Source organism: Colobus angolensis, unplaced genomic scaffold, assembly GCF_000951035.1.
Source record: "Colobus angolensis palliatus isolate OR3802 unplaced genomic scaffold, Cang.pa_1.0 Scaffold15, whole genome shotgun sequence".
NCBI classification, from domain to species: domain Eukaryota; kingdom Metazoa; phylum Chordata; class Mammalia; order Primates; family Cercopithecidae; genus Colobus; species Colobus angolensis.
The window spans coordinates 35,048-54,416 of NW_012114599.1; positions in this window are offsets into that span (position 1 = coordinate 35,048).

A 19,369-nucleotide genomic window follows, 5' to 3' on the forward strand; every position below is an offset into this window, starting at 1 on the left:
TCTGCAGGGCACTTTCATCACCAAGGTCAGAGGCAACAAGAATGTAAGCAGGGCTCAGGGTGTGCTTGTGGAATTCTACCTGTGCTGCTGCTTCCAGCATGCTGTGATCTTCCCTTTATGATCACCCACCCTGAGGACTTCTAGCTCTGGCATCAGCTGTGGAGACATCCTTACAAAGACAGGTTAACCAGCTCCCCACAACTGTGTAAGCCTGTAACAAATATTTACCACCTATATGTATCTACATGCATGCAAATATATCACTGGTTCTGCTTCTCCGCTTGAATCCTAACACCTATTATATGACATGCATATGGATTGTAATGTTAAGAACACAGCAGTTTGGAATCAGACAGCACTGAGATTTTATTAGGACTCCACAATAAGCCAGAACCTGAGCTCACTAGGCTCAGCTGCCATTTCTGTAAACTAGAGCTGGTTATATAGCTAACTTTTGAGCTTATTGTAAGAAGTAGATAAGCAAATGGTTGTGAAGTGCCTAGTGCTGTAACTGGTATGGTAAATGTTGGTTCACTTCTCTCCTCCCAGACCTGTGCCTGGTCTAGTGCCTTCTCCTGAACCTCAGTCTAGAACTCATTCCATTATAGCATATTGCTCTTGATAAATAACCATACTACCCACATCTATTTTATAAATGACCCCATCTGGATATTTTCGGTCATAAATACCAACTATAAATTCCACCAAGCTCTGAGCCCTGGCTAGCACACAAAGCTCTGAGTCTGCTCTTTCAATATCAGAAGCCAGTCCTTCCTCCTCTTGCCGTTTGGCAACCTTTTAAAAAGCTGATCCCAAAAGCATTAATGAGGAAGTTCTTACAGAGCCGGAAGAAAAAGCAATCGTCTCCTCCCATCTGACCTGGCACCATTTTGATATACTGTGAGCATCAAGTGCAAAATAAAATAATTCTCCTTGTAAATAGTCTAGAGTTTTACTGTCTGGCACAGTGGCTGCTAGCCACATGTGGCTATTGGGCACTTGGACCGTGGCTAGCCTGAATTTAGATGTGCTGTAAGTGTAAAATACACATGGGATTCCAAATACTTCATATGAAAAATTGTAAAATAGCTCAGTAACTATTTTATTGATTACATATTAGGACAATATTGTTTTTGAGGTATCAGGACAAATACATTTAAACATTAATTTCACTTATTTATTTTTACATTTTTTAATGTAGCTACAAGAAAATTTTAAATTACATATGTGGCTTGCATTTATGGTTTGCAGTATTTTTCAATTGGAGGGCACTGATCCAGAACTATACAAAAATAAAGGGCTTTCAGCTAGCATTTTCTCCCCAGCCCCCACACACTCATTTGCTGCACTGCTGGGCTGTCCCAGCTCCATCTGCAGTCATTCATCTTCCTTATTTTTGACCAGAGGCAATGTATTTATGAATTTGGACTCAAAAGCAAGTTGCAGCTAAATTAAAAATACGATAGAGTATTAATTATTCTACAACATAGCTGCTGATGACACATCGCTTTAAGAAATCATGGCTCTGAGAGGCAAGAATGTGTTCAGAGACAAATACACAGCAAGAGACACTCAGAAGACATTTTTTCCATCACTATAATACTTCCTGGTAAGAGATGAGACTTTTCTCAAATAAGCAAACATATTTATGGGTAGCTAAATTCAGTGCTTCTAAATCCTTTAGACAAATCTGAAGGGAAAGAAAAACATCCTACATTTTCTGTATTATAATAAAAGCTATTGAAATCCAGTGTATCAATCACTCTTCCCCCTAAAGGTGCTTATACAGGTAACACCCCTAAAGTTGTACCTCCTGGAGTGGCAATTCAGACCCAGAGGGAAAACACACACACACGCCCACGCAAGAAAGTTTCAGATTAATACAAGTTAGTTTTTTCTATTTTTTAAGTTTGTATTGCAAATCTCAAAAACCATGAAGAGTACAATAGCTCCCACAGATTCCTTAAAGTACCCATATCTCCATGTGTAATACTGAAAATATCAATAACAAGTACTGATCTCTCAGGATGGATATTGGCTGTGAACATTTCATTTGGCCATCCTGGTACAAAATGAAATCTTTGCCTCCTATCCCTGACCAAACACTGGATCTGCTCCCATATCTATTTCCTCAAATTTTCACCCATCATAAATTCCTTCAGCCCCATCCTGGAAAGCCTCTCATTTTGTCTTCCGTTCTCCCCGCACTTTCCTCCATACACTCCTTTGACTAAATCAAAAGAAAATCTGACAAGGTAGGATCCTCCTTGGCAGGGTTGGAGCAAGGCGACTGAATGGGTAAGTCCAGAGTGAATGGGACCGAGTGAAGAGACGAACTGGGTACACAAAGTTGATCAACAGTTTTTATCTTGTCGCATATATATGCAGTAGTTTTGGTGAAGAGGATGGAATGGGGGGGCACTGGAGAGTAGTATTTCACTACAAGGCTCCATGTGCTGATCATGGGGAACCCTTCATACCTTGTTTCTGGAAGAGTAAATGGAGGGAGGAAGAGAGTAAGAGGAAACATCCCCTGCATTTGCACCACCAAGACACTGCAACTTTTACCACAGGCAGCACTCTGCCTTGTTTAGTCAGTATCACATGGCATTAGAAAAATCCAAAAAAGATCATCGAAACTGATGGCCACACCTTTAGGTTCATAAAGTATTTTATTAGGAAAGTTTGTAAAGGCATAAGCAGGGAATAAACTTTCAGCTATTGCATACTAAGGGACATTGAAGAAAGAAGACTAATATATAGATGTGTTGTTTAAATTATAACTGAATCCATTAAAGAGACTAAATAAATGTCCACACAAAATAAAGCTCAACTATAAGGCTATATTCGCTGGCCCTCATCAAGGTGCTTTCAGTGGCAAGAAGCAGAACTCTTAAAAAAAAAAAAGATAAGAAAAAAAAAAGCCTAAACAATAAGGTCAGTTACATAAAATGCTCCAGGCTTGGATTGGCAACTCGATGATCTCAAAGACCCAGGACCTTTTCCATCTTTTTGCTCTACCATCTTTGCAGTCTTCAGCCACATCTTCCCTCATCATAGTAGGTTGCTATAGCCCCAAGCAGACATGACCAAATCCAGGAACAAAAGATGTATTTTCTTCTGTGCATCTCTCTTTTCAAAGGGAATAAAATGTCTCATTAAAGGCCATAAGAATGCCTTCCTTTCTATGCATTATCTAAGATTGTTGCCCTGGTTGCAAGAGAGGTCACAAAATGAGCCTCTGCCACATTCAGCCTCTATAGTGGAAGGCAAGTTCTGTCAGTCAGGAAGGTGGAAGCAGGTACTAGAAGAGGGGGATGAATGGGCAGGCAACTTCATCCTCCAACCTGAGTCCACCCAAATCCTCTCTCATGGGATGAAGCCAGTGGTATTCAAGGTCAGGATACATATGGCATCTTTACACCTCATATCTCCTGTCTTCATCCCTCTGTCACCCTCCCTCCGTTATAACCTGCAGTGCAGCTCCTCTCCATGTAGTCTGTCCCTGAAACAAACCCTAGAGACTACTTAGATCTAAAGGCAACCACTAGAGTTTTGTCCATGAAATCCTATTTGGGAATAGGAGTGGAAAAAAAAAAAAAAAAAAAAAAAGAAAAGAGGCAAGAGAAAAAAGAAGTAACAAATAAAAGAAATGCACTAGGATAGGAAGGAAAAGACATGAGGAAAAGAATGGCAAGACAAATATCAAGGAAAGGAGCAATGTGAAAGAAAGCTAGGCCCTGACCATGTCCTTTGTGCAGTTACTTGTTTATCTTTGTCTTAAGAAAATCTTTTCCACTTGTTGCAAAGAGTTCAATTCAGAACACTGAATGAGCTCAGTCTTAGATCCCAGTAGAAAAACCCAACAGACATACCATGATGGTCTAGGTTTCCCATGGCTCCACATACCACGCTCTGGGGTCCCCACATCTAGTTCAAAAAGTGAATAATGGAAAAATATTTCTGAAGATATTTAAAGCCTCCCCATGTCAGACCTCAGAAAATGTAAAGACAGCTTGATCCTTTACATGACACAAGGTCTTCATCGTATTCTATTCTTCCCAACAGCATTAGTCACGGCCCCTGATCATTTTGTTCTGGAATATATAAGCTTCAAAAATATACTAAACTCCAAAGTTTGTAACAGCAATTGATTTGTTACGCTCTTGCTTCCTTTTCTTTTGTTATTTTATATCACGGGATTCCTTGAATCCTGGGACATTCCTTAAACACACACAAAAGAAGAATATAAACAATTATTTTATTTGTAGTTATATTGTCCGCATAATAGATGCAAAGGATATTTTCAGCTCTGCACTTAGAGAACTTTCAGGCAATTTCTCCTCCATTTGTCATTAGCAAGGGTCATTTAAACTGCTAGGTATTCATGGGTTGAGTTGTTCAAAGATGCAGTCTGGCCAGTGAATATTCAAAAGTTGTTGTTTCACAGGCAGCAAAACCTGTACCACAAGATTCCCATCTCCAAAGAATGAAGCTACCAAACAGCTTTGTGTTCCTATTCTGGAAATCAGGCAGCCTGCAGAGTGTGAAGGTGAAGGACAACCAGGGCACCTAGTGAGAGTTGGCCACCCAAATAACTACCTGCCTCCTGCACCTGAAAAAGTTAGAAGACATGGTGGTTCAGGAGTTGGAAGAATTATTCTTATCTGTCCTTGCAAGTTGGGTTGGAGGATGAGCCTATCAAGTGTGAAAACTGTGCCCAGCACCATCCACTACCTAGGACAGTCTGGCTTAACTCTCTAATGCATAGTCATGGAATTTCAGGACTGAAGGAAACTGGTGACTTATTTATCCAAGGCCTTCATTCAAAGATGAGAAATCAGGAGAATAAAGAGAAATTACTTGTCCAAGGTAATATAATTCATAGTAATCAAGTAAGGATTGGAACTCAGCTGTAACTTCAAACCAGAGCTCTTCCTCATAATTCCCCCCTTAAATCATGGGACTTGGCAGCACACACATCAATCACGCACATGCACACACACACACACACACACACACACACACACAGTCCACACTTAAACGGAGTCAGCCCCTTTGAATTGAGGAGTCAGCCTAAAAATCTTCCCATTCTAAGTAATTAATACCAGGGGTGATTTTCTAAGACTCTGAAAGAGCTATGAGAATTCACCTTCTTCCACATCCATTTGTATTGATTTCTACTCTCTGAATGTGCCACTGGGAGGAAAAAAAGTTGGGTGCACTGACTCCTGGTGACCACCATAGGAGGTACAGAACTCCTGGCCTTTAACTCCACTCTTGCATGCTCCTCTAATATCCATGAGGTAATGCAAATGCTCTCTGTCCAAAAGAGATTTAGGTGATTTCCTTTTCACAGAAAGCATAGGGAAGGGAAGCAAAAAGGAAAGAATAAGAGGAGTGGGTAAGGGAAGAAGAGAGGGAATGAAGGAAGGAAGGGAGGGAGGGGAAAAAAAAGAAAATGTGGAAAATATCATGAAGAACAGACTGCCTCTGTGTGTGAAGTAATGGGAAACTTTCATATACCACATCCCCACAGAGACCCCTGAAAAATTCTCATCTCCATCTATTCCCCGTGCAGTGTGAGCTGCAGCCAGCCTAGGCTTCCCGGTGCCACAAGCCAAGGCTTCTTTAGGAAATGACCCAGGAAGCCCTCCATCCACCTTGCACTGTTGGAGCATTGACTACGGATCAATTGGGCTGGTGTACCAAATCCTCCTTCCTAGGAAGTCTGGAATGTGTAAGGCAGTTTTCTGCGTATTTCAGTGAATAGTTTTAGATCAACATTCAAGAAACTTATTTGTGAGACAGAATCTAACCAAAGACATTAGGGTCAGTATTTGGAACTATACAAATATTTGGTGTTGGGATAAATTATATCACTGGGAGCCACCTAGAGAAATCAAAAACTAACTCTAAACAAGCCCACACAATTCTATTTTCCACTTATGCATTCCCTTATTCAACAAATATTTATTGAGTGCCTACTTTAAACCAAGCACTATTCCAGTCACTGGATACAAAGTAGTAAATAAAAATGTCTGTCCTTGGAGACTCTATAGTCAAGTAGAGGTGACCAATGACATACAAACTAAGTAAAATGCATTAGTGCTAGGCAGTCACAAGTGCTGGTGACAAAAAATAAATCAGGGAAGAGGGATATGATATGCGACATTGGGGGCCTCCCTGAGAACGTGACTTGAGTAGACCTGGAGGGAATGGAAAGTGAGACATGTGGATATTGAGGGAAGAGTGTTCCAGGCAAAGGGAACAGGCAGTGCAAAAGCCCAGGGACAGTGAACCTGGTTTGCTCCAGAAAAACAAGATCAGTGTGGCTGGAGCAGAGAAAAGGGGGTGAAGGAGAGTAGCAAGAAATGAAGACAAAAAAATACAGGAAGCTAGATCATTTCAATTTCTCTATTTCTAAAAGAGTGGAAGCAGGCTTATTAAGAATAAAAAAAGACACCTGAAAGGTTGTAATAAGTATTAATTGAGCTTGTGTGTGTAGATTGCCTAGCCTTGTATTTAACACTAGGAGATCTTGAATTTCAGTCACTTTTCATTTCCTTTAACAGCTTGCTATACTTCATCCTCCCCCTTTTCCACTTTCCTGGTTTCCCAGCCCTCACTCTAATTCTCTCCTGCCATCATCTCTCCACCCACCCCACAGCAAAGCTGCTCTCCTGTGGGGCTGTCACTTTCAAAAGAATATGATAAATGGTTCACACCACAGTGATAATAATCTCCTATATTGCGATGGGCTTTTTTACACATTCCAGAAGACATTGGCTTGCATTGGTTCATTAGGTCCACAAAACATTCCTGTGAGGTAGAAAGGAGGATAGGGTTTCCTTGTTATAAAAGAAGAAATTACCATTCAAAGGTTAAGTGACCTACCTAGGTTGTGTAGCTAAACAATGACAGAATAAGTACAGAATTCAAATCCCTTGGTTCCAATCTGGACTGTCTCTTTAATGACTGTCACAACTGAATGTGTCCACTTCCTAGGGTTACGTAAAAGTAGAGATATTGGAAGCACCAGCCTTAACATGAATAAGGGCAGCAACCTAGATCAGACACTTCTGGCAGCAAGACTAGGCCAGCAGCTGACCAGGGACTGTATTCTTACACAGCTGATGCTCACTGTCCTTGCTGAAGCCTTGATGGTGTGAATTTAATCAGATGAACAAGGAAAATAGAGTCACAAAGCAAAGCCCAGTGCTCCAGTGAGCACAGCTTTTTCTAATTCCCCGTAATACCTTTCGTCTCCTGATCCCAAGCGCAGGGCACTCCCTGACTGGCATGCAGTTGAGCTCAGCAGAAGCCAGGGAGAGAGAAAAACAAGAGTCCATGAAATGTACTGTGGCTCAGGAGAGCCCTAACTCATGGGCCAAACTTGACTGTGAGCCAGTGTAGTTAAGGAATTTGACAGCCCTAAGGTGTTTCCTCCAGAGGAGAATAACCTTTAATTTAAGTGTGTCTTTGTTCATCCCTAAAAGAGACCATTTGCTGGGAAAGAATAAGACCATGGCATGGCCGTGGCTATTTTCTCTGCTGCAATCAGGCATTTCACATTTAGATGTCAGTTTCTAAGTGAAGCAAGTTGAGGGCAGACATGTGGTCCCCTTCCTAGGCACCATACTTTAGAGGACCCTGCTCTCTCTTGCCCTCTTCTAGCCATGCCTCACCCACAGGCAAGGAATCTGGGAGACCATGAGGCCAATGGGACATGAGCACCCAAATTTGCACTGAACATGCTCTGATACTTGAGGCCCCAAAATCTCCTGAGTACTCAAAGTCTGCCTTGACTCTCTCCACCCAAGGGTGCATTACGCCCTCAGTGTGCATCCCACAGGCCTAAGGATGGCTGTTTGCAGGGTGTAAATGGAACTCAGAGGTGCAGGCTGGAGTGGCATAATGCATGCTCAGTGCAACCAGGGTACACAGAGAAAAGGAACTCCGCAGGGCAGGACTTCCACTTGTACCCTTGTCTGAGTCCTGCAGATGTGAGTGGTGGTCTTCATGAAGAAGTAGAGGTGAGTCAGTGTTCCCCCACTACTGAGAAAACCATTCAAAGTACAGCTTGCAGGCCAGTGTTGTCACCTTCACTTGGGACACATGCACTTTGGCCATGGCTCTGCCATTCAGATCATTCCATATTTATTAGAACCCTTGGCACTTAACTCAGTTGCCATCTCCTTCCCCACTTCTGCACTTTCCTGACAACTTCAGCATCATCATGGATCACGCAGCCTGGACCTCAGCCTCACGATACTTTGATTTACCCATTTCCAGTGCTTTACACTTTCATAGACCTGGGCAACTTGTAGCCACAATCCCAATCCTGAAATGTCCAGAAATCGCCCCCTCACCTCTGAAGTCTTTACCTTCAGAAGCCAACTCCCTCCTCCCTTGCTATTCTACCAACCTCCTCGACTTTCCTCCTGGAGCATGCCTTGCCTTTTAGGCTGCCATGCCTTTGCTCACGCCATGCGCCCTGCCTAGGCCCTCCCTACATATGCCCTCTTTGTCTATAAAACTCATCTCAAATATCACTTTTCACTGAATGTCCATTGACTAAGCACTAGGAAGCAAGCACCGTGCTAGGCAGCAGGATTACAAAATTAGTAAAATGTCTTCTTTCCCCCACACAGACCAGCTCAGGAAATAGACAAGTAAACATAATTCCATCTGTGTGGTCATTTGAGCAAGTTACTATGAGAGCACAGAGGATTTTACCAAATTCAGTTTTACCAGGCAGGGCACTGTATCCGCTGAGAGACAAGGATGCCCTGCCCGGAGTTTTACACATGCATCTATTGGCTTCAAAACAATATATTCATTGGAGGCAAAATGGAAATAGCCCATCTGATTTCTTCTACTGACTGGCAGGCACTCAAACAGAGGTTCATCTTAGGAAATAAAGGAGCTAATATTAGTTCAGCTGTTATGATGTGCCTGTCAAAGAGAAAGTTTCCTCAACCCGCCTAGGGTTGGCAGAGAAAGATTAATAGGAGAAAACATAAGAATTTATTTGGTCAAAGTTGTACGTGTCACAGGAGCCTTCAGAAATTAAGACTCAAATATCAAGGAAAATTGTCCATTTGTATGCTAATATTCAGTGAAGAATGGACAGCTATGTCAAATTTGACTGGACAGAAAGGGTATGGTCTAATGGTAGCAGGCAGAGGGAAGAAACCCAGCAAGATCTGTCTGTTCACATTCTTCTTTGCTTCTCTGTGTGGCAGTTCTTTCTCCTGGGTTTAGGGCAGGACTCATTCTGGAACGAGGGTCTCATGATCATGTATCAGACAAGATAGGTCAGAGAATTTCTTTATGGCCAGCCCCCACCCAGAAAGGCAGGGGAAGGTTAGACTAATATGTCTAGGCTTTATGGCTGTCTTTAGGGAAGAGGAGTTCTAGTTTCTATGACCCACCTTGAGGAAGAGGAATTCTAGTTTCTCTGGTCTGCCTTGGGGAAGAAAGGAGAGCAGGAGAAAGAAAGGTGGGAGAAGGCCAGAGAGACTTTGTTTCTGAAGCTCTTTCAGTTTCCTTCAGTTCAAAGCACTCATCACACCAAGACCCCATACTGTGGGCCATCACGTTCTGAGCCCTAACACTTCCAATATTATGCTACGAATTTATGCCATGATTCCAGGTAATTATTCCAACAATGCTACAAGGTGAGTATTTGTGTTATCCAATTTCACAGATGCAGGAACTGAAGTGGAAAAAATTGACTAGCATTATATGGCTGGCAAGTGATCAAACAGGATTTTCTCATTATTTCATTCACTCAATAGTTATTGAGCTCATAGTATATGTCAGGCATTATGTCAGACTTCATGGATACAGACAGGTACACAATAAACAAGGTGGCCACTGCCCAAATGGAGCTTGCATTCTGGTGGGGAAGACAGATAATAAACAACAAGAAAGAAGCAATGTAACAGATTGGGACACTGCTATTAATATAAGTAAATGAAGGAGGGACATCATCAGGAGGATCTGGGAAGGAGTGGGTGCTACCTGAGACAGGGTGGTCAAGGATCTGTCTAGTTGCAAAGCACTAGACTTTCCACAATCCCTTCTACCCTCCACTGTGCCTCTGCAGTATATATGGCAACAAATTCTGGTTTCGTGTATTCTACCACTTACTCCAAGTCTAGTAAATATTTACAAAGCTTACCATTGCCTACGACTCTCAGATTATTTTCCTAAGATGCTGCAGAATCCTTATGTTTCTCAGCCTTGACAGAATGAAAAGGAGGTCTGTGCTTATATCACTTAATGACCAAAGAGGAAGGAAGTTTACAATTGATGTGCACCTTGCCACCTGTGGACGAATTGGTTAGGTCACTGCGATCTACAGGTTACACGTCTGTTCAGCACTGTCCTCTACTTCACATTCCAAGGAGGTTGAAGCTCACTACTCCCCATCCCCTGCTCTCTGCTTTCCCTTACCTGCTTCCTCACACTGATTCAGAATCTCCTCCATGGCGCGGGGGTGGTGGCTCACGCCTGTAATACCAGCACTTTGGGAGGCCGAGCCAGGTGGATCACCTAAGGTCAGCAGTTCGAGACCAGCCTGGACAACATGGTGAAACTCTGTCTCTACTAAAAATATAAAAACTAGCCAGCCGTGATGGTAGGTGCCTGTAATCTCAGCTACTCAGGAACCTGAGGCAGGAGAATTGCTGGAACCCAGGAGGCAGAGGTTGTAGTGAGCTGAGATTGCACCATTGCACTCCAGCCTGGGCAACAACAGACTCTATCTCAAAAAAAAAAACAAAAACAAAAAAAACAGAACAAAAAAAACCCAGAATCTCCTTCATATCACCTTCATATCACCTTCACATCAGTACCTTACAACACCTGAAATCCCCATCTTATCAATCAGATGCATGCTGGTGGAAAGAGCATGAAACATGTCCAAAGATATAGTTTGAACTAGTTTGAAGTTTGAACTCTACCCTTCACCCTGTTTTGGAAAGAATGTGTGAGTTGGAGTATATGAAAGCATGTCAAAAACTACCTAATCATCATGAATATGGGTCCAGCTGAAATACAAATGTTGTTGGGAATGGTTTCTAACTAATGTGATTTAATTAGCTGAGCTTCTTCCACCACATCGCTTTACCCTTAGGGGATGGGTGCACACAGGGCTTGTGTGATGCAGGTGGAAGAGTCTGGGCACTGGGGAGCCAGAGTGAACTCGTGTGGAATCAGCGCTTACTGGGCAGCCAGATGGGCAGCATTAAAGCTTTGGGGACATGGGTGCTTAAGGAGAAGAAACAGCCAAAAGGAAATGAAGGAGCATTAAACAGCAACCCAGCCATGTCACATGACTCACATTCCTCTTGCACCAGAGCCCAGTGTGAGCCCCTGTCTAACAGTCGGTCACAGAGGACCCAGTAGCAAGGCATGATTATCAACAGAAATAGCTTAGCAAAATGCAGCTGTAACCCCAGAGGGCACAACTGTGACCCCTTTCTGCCAACATTGTTCAAATGCAAGGACAGAGATGGTTTTCCAGAATGCAATGACTACAAGAGTTGTCCGCCTCAGACCTGCGAAGAGAAGTAAAGCCATAGGGAAATGGGGACCATAAGAGATAAGGATGTAAGTCCTTGTGATGCTTTGGATAAGGAAAGAGATATAATAACTTTAGATGTAGAAAAAATATTTTAGGAAATATATGCTAAAAATGAAATGGCAAAGACTGAATGAAAACACAATAAAGACAGAAATATATCTTTTAGCTTCTGAAAGGTAAAACTATAAAACTTTTCTGTGAAACTGTCTTTACCAGTTTATAGAAAGCCAAGATTTCCTAGTCAGGACTCAAAAAGCAATAATGTGTAAAAAATTGATACATCGGGCTTGATCAAGATTAAACATTTCTGTTCATCGAAAGACACATTAAGAAAATGAAGAGACAGGGCAAAGCCAAAAAAAAAAAAAAAAAGAAAAACACTCAAGACACCTCTAACCCACGATTCATATCCAGAATACATAAAAAACTCCTGCAAATAAACAATGGAAAGATAACCCAACAAATAAGGGAGGGCAAACACATGTACTATAGGACCCAGCAGCTCCACCTCTAGTTACTTACACAAGAGAAATTTTGAATATACATAACAAAAAGATAGGCATATAGCAGTCTTACTCATAAAAACCAAAAACTGCAAAAGCACCCAAATATCCATCAAAAGGTGAATAGATAGATAAATTGTGGTATATTTATACCCTGGAATACTGCTCAGTCATAAAAACTAAATAAATTACTGATATACACCACATAATGATGAATCAATCTCAAAAATACTATATTAAGTGAATGAAGGCAGAGCCAAAGAGTAAATACTGTATTTTTCCACAAATATAAAGTTCAAGAACAGGAAAAACTGATGCACAATGATGTAAGTCCAAAAAGGTCACCTCAGGGATAAAGGGTTGACTGAAAAGGAGAACTTTCTATAATAATGGAAATAGTCTATGTTTTGTGTGGCAGTTACACAGATGTAAACAATTATCAAACCAATCAAATGAACACTTAATATCCATGCATTTTGTTGTATGTAAATTATACCTCAACTTATTTTAAATCCACAAAAGAAATCTGTGTTCCTTTAGTAACAATTAGAAAATATAGTAGAAAAAGGGAAAAAAATCCTCACAATAGCAATAACTATAAGAGTACATACAATAACACAAGAGTACATAGAATAAGGACAAGACTTTCACAAGAAAATGTAAAACTTATTGAGAGAAGACCTAAGTAAATGAGGGGATAAATTATTTTCATCAATGTGAATTTTCAATATTACAAATGTATCAATTCATTTCCAAATGAATGTATACATTCAATACAATGCAATGAAATTCCAAACTTTAGTTCATGGGTAGGGATTTATAGAACTTTAGAGATCAATTTGGCTATAGTAAAAATGCACATATCGGCTGGGCGCGGTGGCTCACGCCTGTAAGCCCAGCACTTTGGGAGGCCAAGGCGGGCAGATCACGAGGTCAAGAGATCAAGACCATCCTGGCCAACGTGGTAAAACCCCGTCTCTACTAAAAATACAAAAATTACCTGGGTGTGGTGGTGTGTGCCTATAATCCCAGCTACTTGGGAGGCTGAGGCAGGAGAATCGCTTGAACCCAGGAGGCAGAGGTTGCAAGGTTGCAGTGAGCTGATATCACGTCACTGCACTCTGGCCAAATATGCCCCAAGGAAGACTTAAAATATTCACTTCTAGGAATACGCCCCAAGGAAGACTTAGTCTTATGCACAAGAAGACACATACATATAAGAATGACCATTGCACCATTCTTTAAGAAATGCCAATAAATATATAAGTTGCTTTTAATTATTTCTGATTGTTGAACTATTTCCTTATAGTTGAAAAACTGGTCTGAGGCTGACTTTGGATTCAATGAATCCTTTGTGAGCTAATTTCATGGTTAATTTTTAAAAATAAATCTTTGTGTACTCAAAATAATGTGCATTCTGTGTTTGTTCATTATTTATTCACCTTTCCTCCTGGAGTCACTGCATCCTTTTGGATTTAATTGGATTTAATTGCTTCAGGACTTAATTCACTTAACTCCAGGAGTCCTTTCAAAATGGTAGCAACTATTATGCTACATTGTATGCCTCAAAATGTCTGTATTTCAATTTCACATTATCGTAATAATTGTGCCCATCATGAAATTTTAGTTTTACTGTCTTTTCTTCTTCAACACTTTGAAGATATTAATTCGTTGCTTTCCCACATCTAACATAACTGTTGAAAATTATGATTGTAATCTAATTTTCATGTTCCTTTTGGGTAATATGCTTTTTATCTTTGAAGCCTTTTAGAATGTTCTAGTTTTCTTTAATATTCTTTAACGTTACTGTAGAACATCTCTGTGAGGAGGTCACCTCTCCTATTCAGCACTCCTGTGTCCTTTCCATGTGAGGTCTATTTTTCTTCCTACATGATGCTCTTGGAAGGGTATCTACACTTCAACTTCAGCCCTCCATATTTGTTGACTTGCATTCTTTATATCTCTTTATCCTTTTCCAATGTCTTCTGAGCAAGTTCCTGGTTTCAGTATTTCAGTCTACCGATATGTTATTTTGCTGTATGCATTCTGATATGTGGCCCATCTATTGAGTAACTTCAGCAACTATGTGTAGACCCTCAATATCTCCAGTTTGTTCTTCATATTTGCTTCTCCCTGTTTGTTTCAAGATTCTCCTTTATGTTTCTAAGGATAATTACTATTCTCGTTCGTTAAATTATTGTCCATTCCATTTCCTCTGGTTGAGCTTATTTATTTTGCTAAATTACTTTCAAGGAACTCTTACTACTCACATCTTACCATTTTTTCTCGTAAGCTCATCTTTTATTTCTTTAGACTATCTACTGATTTTGCAAATAATGTCTACATAGGAGAGGGGTAAAAACTTAGGACTTGCCCTTTCTCTGTGTGAGTTGGAGGAGGATGGTCTTCAAGGTAGAAAGTCTCAAAGGTTGCAATATGAATTCAGCCATTCTCCAAACCCCACCACTCCACCAAACATTCTCTGGCCTCTCATCACCAGGCGTGTTCTTAAGAACAAAAAGCCTGTGTGATTTCCTACTCCACTGGGTGGAAGGAGAAGGCAAGAATGCTCAGGAGGCATCCGGGTGTCGTCACTACTAACTTCACATTTTGGCTCCAGAGCTGTCCTGATGCTGCCCTGCCACTTCTGCCTGATTCTATTGCTTTCCTGCCACAGATCGAGGCAACCAGTCACCCAGGGTACTGTGGAGAAAAGAAAGAAAACACTAAAAAGCTTTCTGCCACCCAATCCCTTGGATGTCTCTGGCTTTCCTCTTCTCCAGGCTGTCATTTCTCCCAGCCTGGCAGCCAAACACATTCATCTTCCTAGGAGTTCTCACATTCTCACGTTAGCTCATGAAAATGGTTGAGATCTGCCAATGTTTTCCTGCTGCTGTTCTCCATTGTTGGGTTCAGAAAAGAAAACCAACAATATGCAAAGACTTGAGCCATATGGGACTCCAAAATAGTAAGGCCACATAATAAAAACTTGGTCATTAATAACCTCTATCTCACAGTTTATTTTGAAAAGTTTATCTTGGCTAAGTACAGAACTAAGTATATTCTAGCTGGACTCAGTCTACACAGCTTTCCTGACCATCGTCAAACCAAAGAGAAAGTTTCAGAATCAATTTAATTTGATCAAAGTCCACCAGGAGTACTAGAGAGAGAATATTTGACTACTTTTAGCCATTTCTCAGGGCAGGCACAGTGGTTCATGCCTATAATCCCAGCACTTTGGGAGGCCGAGGCAAGAGGACTGCTTGAGGCCAGGAGTTCAAGACCAGCCTGGGCAACATAGGAAGACTCTGTCTTTTAAAAAATTGTTTAATTAGCTGTTTGTGGTGGTACATGCCTGTATTCCTGGCTACTTATGAGACTGAGGCAGAAGGAGCATCACCTGAGCTCAGGAGTTCAAGGTTACAGTGAGTTATGATCATGCCACTGTAGTCTATTTCTGGTCTGGGCAACAAAGTGAGACCCTATCTCAAAACAACAAAAATTTCTCAAAGGCAGAAACTCATAAGGGGAGTGAATAGACAGTCACAAAACCATATCCTCTATAGGGTACAGTTCCTGCCCTAATCTAATTCATTTTTTTTCTCTCAGCACATGCTTTCAAACTCCCATCTCTCTTTATCTGTTCCTTTCCTTCCAGGAAAGATCAAATCTTCATCTATTTTGATTTTATTCTATTCTAAGAAGAAGATATAGACAATGGTTAGGATAAAGTCTTTCATGGGTTCTCCTATCAGAAAGGATACAATCCAGTTCCTTCAGTTAATTCTGGATAATCACTAATTACTCTGAAATTGAGCAAGACACTTTCTGTGGCTTATGGAATTTCGGGATCAGAGAGGACAGAATCAAATTCATTTTCTCTGCCAAAGGCAATTTATCATTTGAATAACTTCCTGCGAAAAACTGAGAAAAACAGTTGTAACTTGAGCCTCCAAGAAATTTACCCCACTGAAGACATTATTGTCTTCTAGTAAAATAGTATCAATTTATAAGCCAAATAATTTATCTCTGCATACATGGTTAAGATGTCCCACATACAAGACCCTATGATTAAGCATGAAATAAAACCCACTGCCATTATTAATTATATTGACTCTCTGATTGAAAATAAGGCCTTAACATTGAATAAAGTTGTATCACAAGCCCTCCTTATGTCCCTCAACTGTAAAACTGGGACACAAGACCATCATCATGGCTTCTTAATGAGGCTTCAGTGACAACTAAGGGGGCTCAACTAATCAATAATAATGGAATCCCCAAGAGCAATGAACATTTTCTACTTCTCCACCTTTCTGTGGCTCGAGACCTAAGTAGACACACATGCAGACACACACACACACCACACCACAATGCCTTTACAGAACATTTCCCCTTTCAGCTTTTCCCTCTATTCCTTTCTCTACTCTCAGTCTGTAGCAAAGACTCTCAGTCCGGGTTCTCCCAGTGAGAGAAAGATCTTTTACTAAGACTCCATCCAGCTGATCAAGGAAGAAAGTGAAAATTAGAAAAAAAAGTAGACCAAGACCAACCAAGATTCCTTAGTGCCTTCTTTCTTCTCCCACTGCAGACACAGTAAACCTCTACCTTTCTCCCCACCACTAAAAGAACAGGAAAAGGTCTTGGGCAAACTGGCACAGCCCCTGACAAGGTAGATATCATCATCTCCCATTTTACAGGTGAAGTAACTGAAGTCCTTGGAAGGCAAATGATTTCCCAAATATGATACAAGCAGCAATAGGTGAACTAGGATGTAGATTTTGTGCTTCCTAAAACAGTATTCTCCCTATTTCCCCCACTGTAGGTTTCTAACTAGATACTCAAGTGTTCTCAGTTCATCATAGTCTGCACAGTCAGAAGGACACTAACATTCCCTAATTTTTATTACTTCAAATGCCATTTTATTTCACAGCATCAAAAAAGCTTCTGCGTCAGTGTAATAGGTTTCAACCACCTTAGTCGACTTTATGCCCCCCTTTGTTAGTGGGCAGCTTGCCAGGCTAATACAAGATCACCATCTAGTGGTAAAATCAAGTAACTGCAGGCTACACAGTAAATCTTACATTCTTCTCTGCACCCCCCACATCTAACCCCAAGCCTATGGGCTAAAGCCTATGGGCTTATGCGCCTATGGGCTTTATGTTATTTTCAGCAAACTTCCAGAAATAATTTACAAATAAAATTGTTAATTTTCCATTACATAAAACATGACATAATTTTAAAATTCTTTTGAGATTTAGGCATTTACTAAGTCAATATAAATATACTTAGACTCACATATACATAATTTTCAACCTGTCAGCTGATTGCTCTTAGAGCCTGGAGCTTGACATTCAGTGAGGTTCTAAGTGAAAACTAGAGACAAACCACATTGCAGATAGTTGTAGATAATTACAACTTCAGGTAAGTGCTGGACTCTATTTTCATTAAAGTTGTTCCAGAGGCAATATTAGAAAGTACTCCCCAAACAAAAATAGCTGCTTCTAAAAAGAATGTGAATGTTGATTTCACTCGCAAACAACAAGTATTTCTTGAACATCTATTATAAGCTACAAAAAGTAATATGAAGTATCTTAGATAAGCATTGAACAGTCCTTTAGCAATCTAGATTTTGCCCACTATTCATTATTTTATGGAAACTGCTACCATCATAGTAAACAAATATACATATTTTAAACACAAAATTCTGTAATTCTTTTTTAAGGCAAACACCATGAGGTTCTCTGCTGCCCTAAACGCCATTGACGAAGTACTCATCCTAAAACCCTCTACCATTTTTAATTCTTTGACCTGTACCCCTCTGATAATGCTTCTAGTTTTTGATCTCCCCGTGCCTCACAACAGTGTATATTATCTCCCAAGGACCTAACCTGGGGCTTCCTCTCTCTTTTTTTTCTTTTTTTCTTTTTGTCTTTATGTTGACAATCTACCACATTTATGATTTCAAACTATCGTATCTGTATATCCATTCCTGACTTCTACTCTAAGCTCTAGTTTCATTTCTTTTTTTTCTTTTTTGAGATGGAGTCTCGCTCTGTCAGCAGGCTGGAGTACAATGGCAGGATCTCGGCTCACTGCTAGCTCCGCCTCCGAGGTTCAAGCGATTCTCCTGCCTCAGCCTCCCAAGTTGCTGGGACTACAGGCGCCCGCCACCACACCCTGCTAATTTTTGTGTTTTTAGTAGAGACAAGGTTTCACCATGTTGGCCAGGATGGTCTCGATCTCTTGACCTCATGATCCGCCTGCCTCGGCCTCCCAAAGTGCTGGGATTACAGGCATGAGCCACTGTGCCTGGCCTAGTTTCACATTTTTAATTGTCTTGTGGCTATCTCCCACTAGAACTTCAACCTCAACATACCCAAATCAGAGATCACAACTTTGCTCCCAACTTCTCTTTGTTCATCATTTCAATCCATCAGGTTCCACACTCCGCTGCTACTTTAAGTCCTTCCTTTCCCAATGCCCTCTATCTAATCAGCTCCCAGGACAGTCAGCGCTACATCTGCACTGATGGCTCATCATCCTAGTTTTCCTTCTCTCCAAAGTCACTACCCCGATTCGTGTTCTTATTCTCTCCTACTCTGACCACATCTGTCAGCACTTATTTGTTCTAAGTACATTTTTGAAGAAATGACCACATACCAGACAGTGACTAGGTACTGGGAATATAGCAGGAACCAAACAAGAAAACAGCCTTACTCTGATGGGCCTTAGATGTTATTGTAGGGAAAGAAAAAACAAAGGAGGAGTGAAGAAAGGCATAAAGAAAAACTTCAACATTCTCACCCCCATCTCTTTTATTCAACAGAACAAGATGCCCTATTACCGTCTCATGCCATATTCTGCACTAAAGTGAACTGTAATGAAACCCAGAAAATTTGAGAGACATGTTACATAGCTATTGGTAAAAAAGAGGCAAAGCCAATGCCTATATTGTTTCCCTAAACCTCAACTCTTGCTTAACTTTATAAAGTCATTTTTATACATTAAGAAACAACTCCTAAGCATTTGAGGGAAGATGGAGTGAATTAGGAAAAAAAAAAAAGTCTACTCATGCCTTGCCATTAGCTAAAACTGTGAAACAACCAGCTTTTGTTACTAGGAGGAGAATTAGTAGTGTGTGCCTGTTTTGATCATTTCATTGGAAACCTAAAAATCTAAATTATGCTTATTATACTTGAAAGGATTAGCTCATCAAATTGATGCTTATTGAGCCTAAAAAGCAATCAATAAGACTTGTGTTTGTTCACAG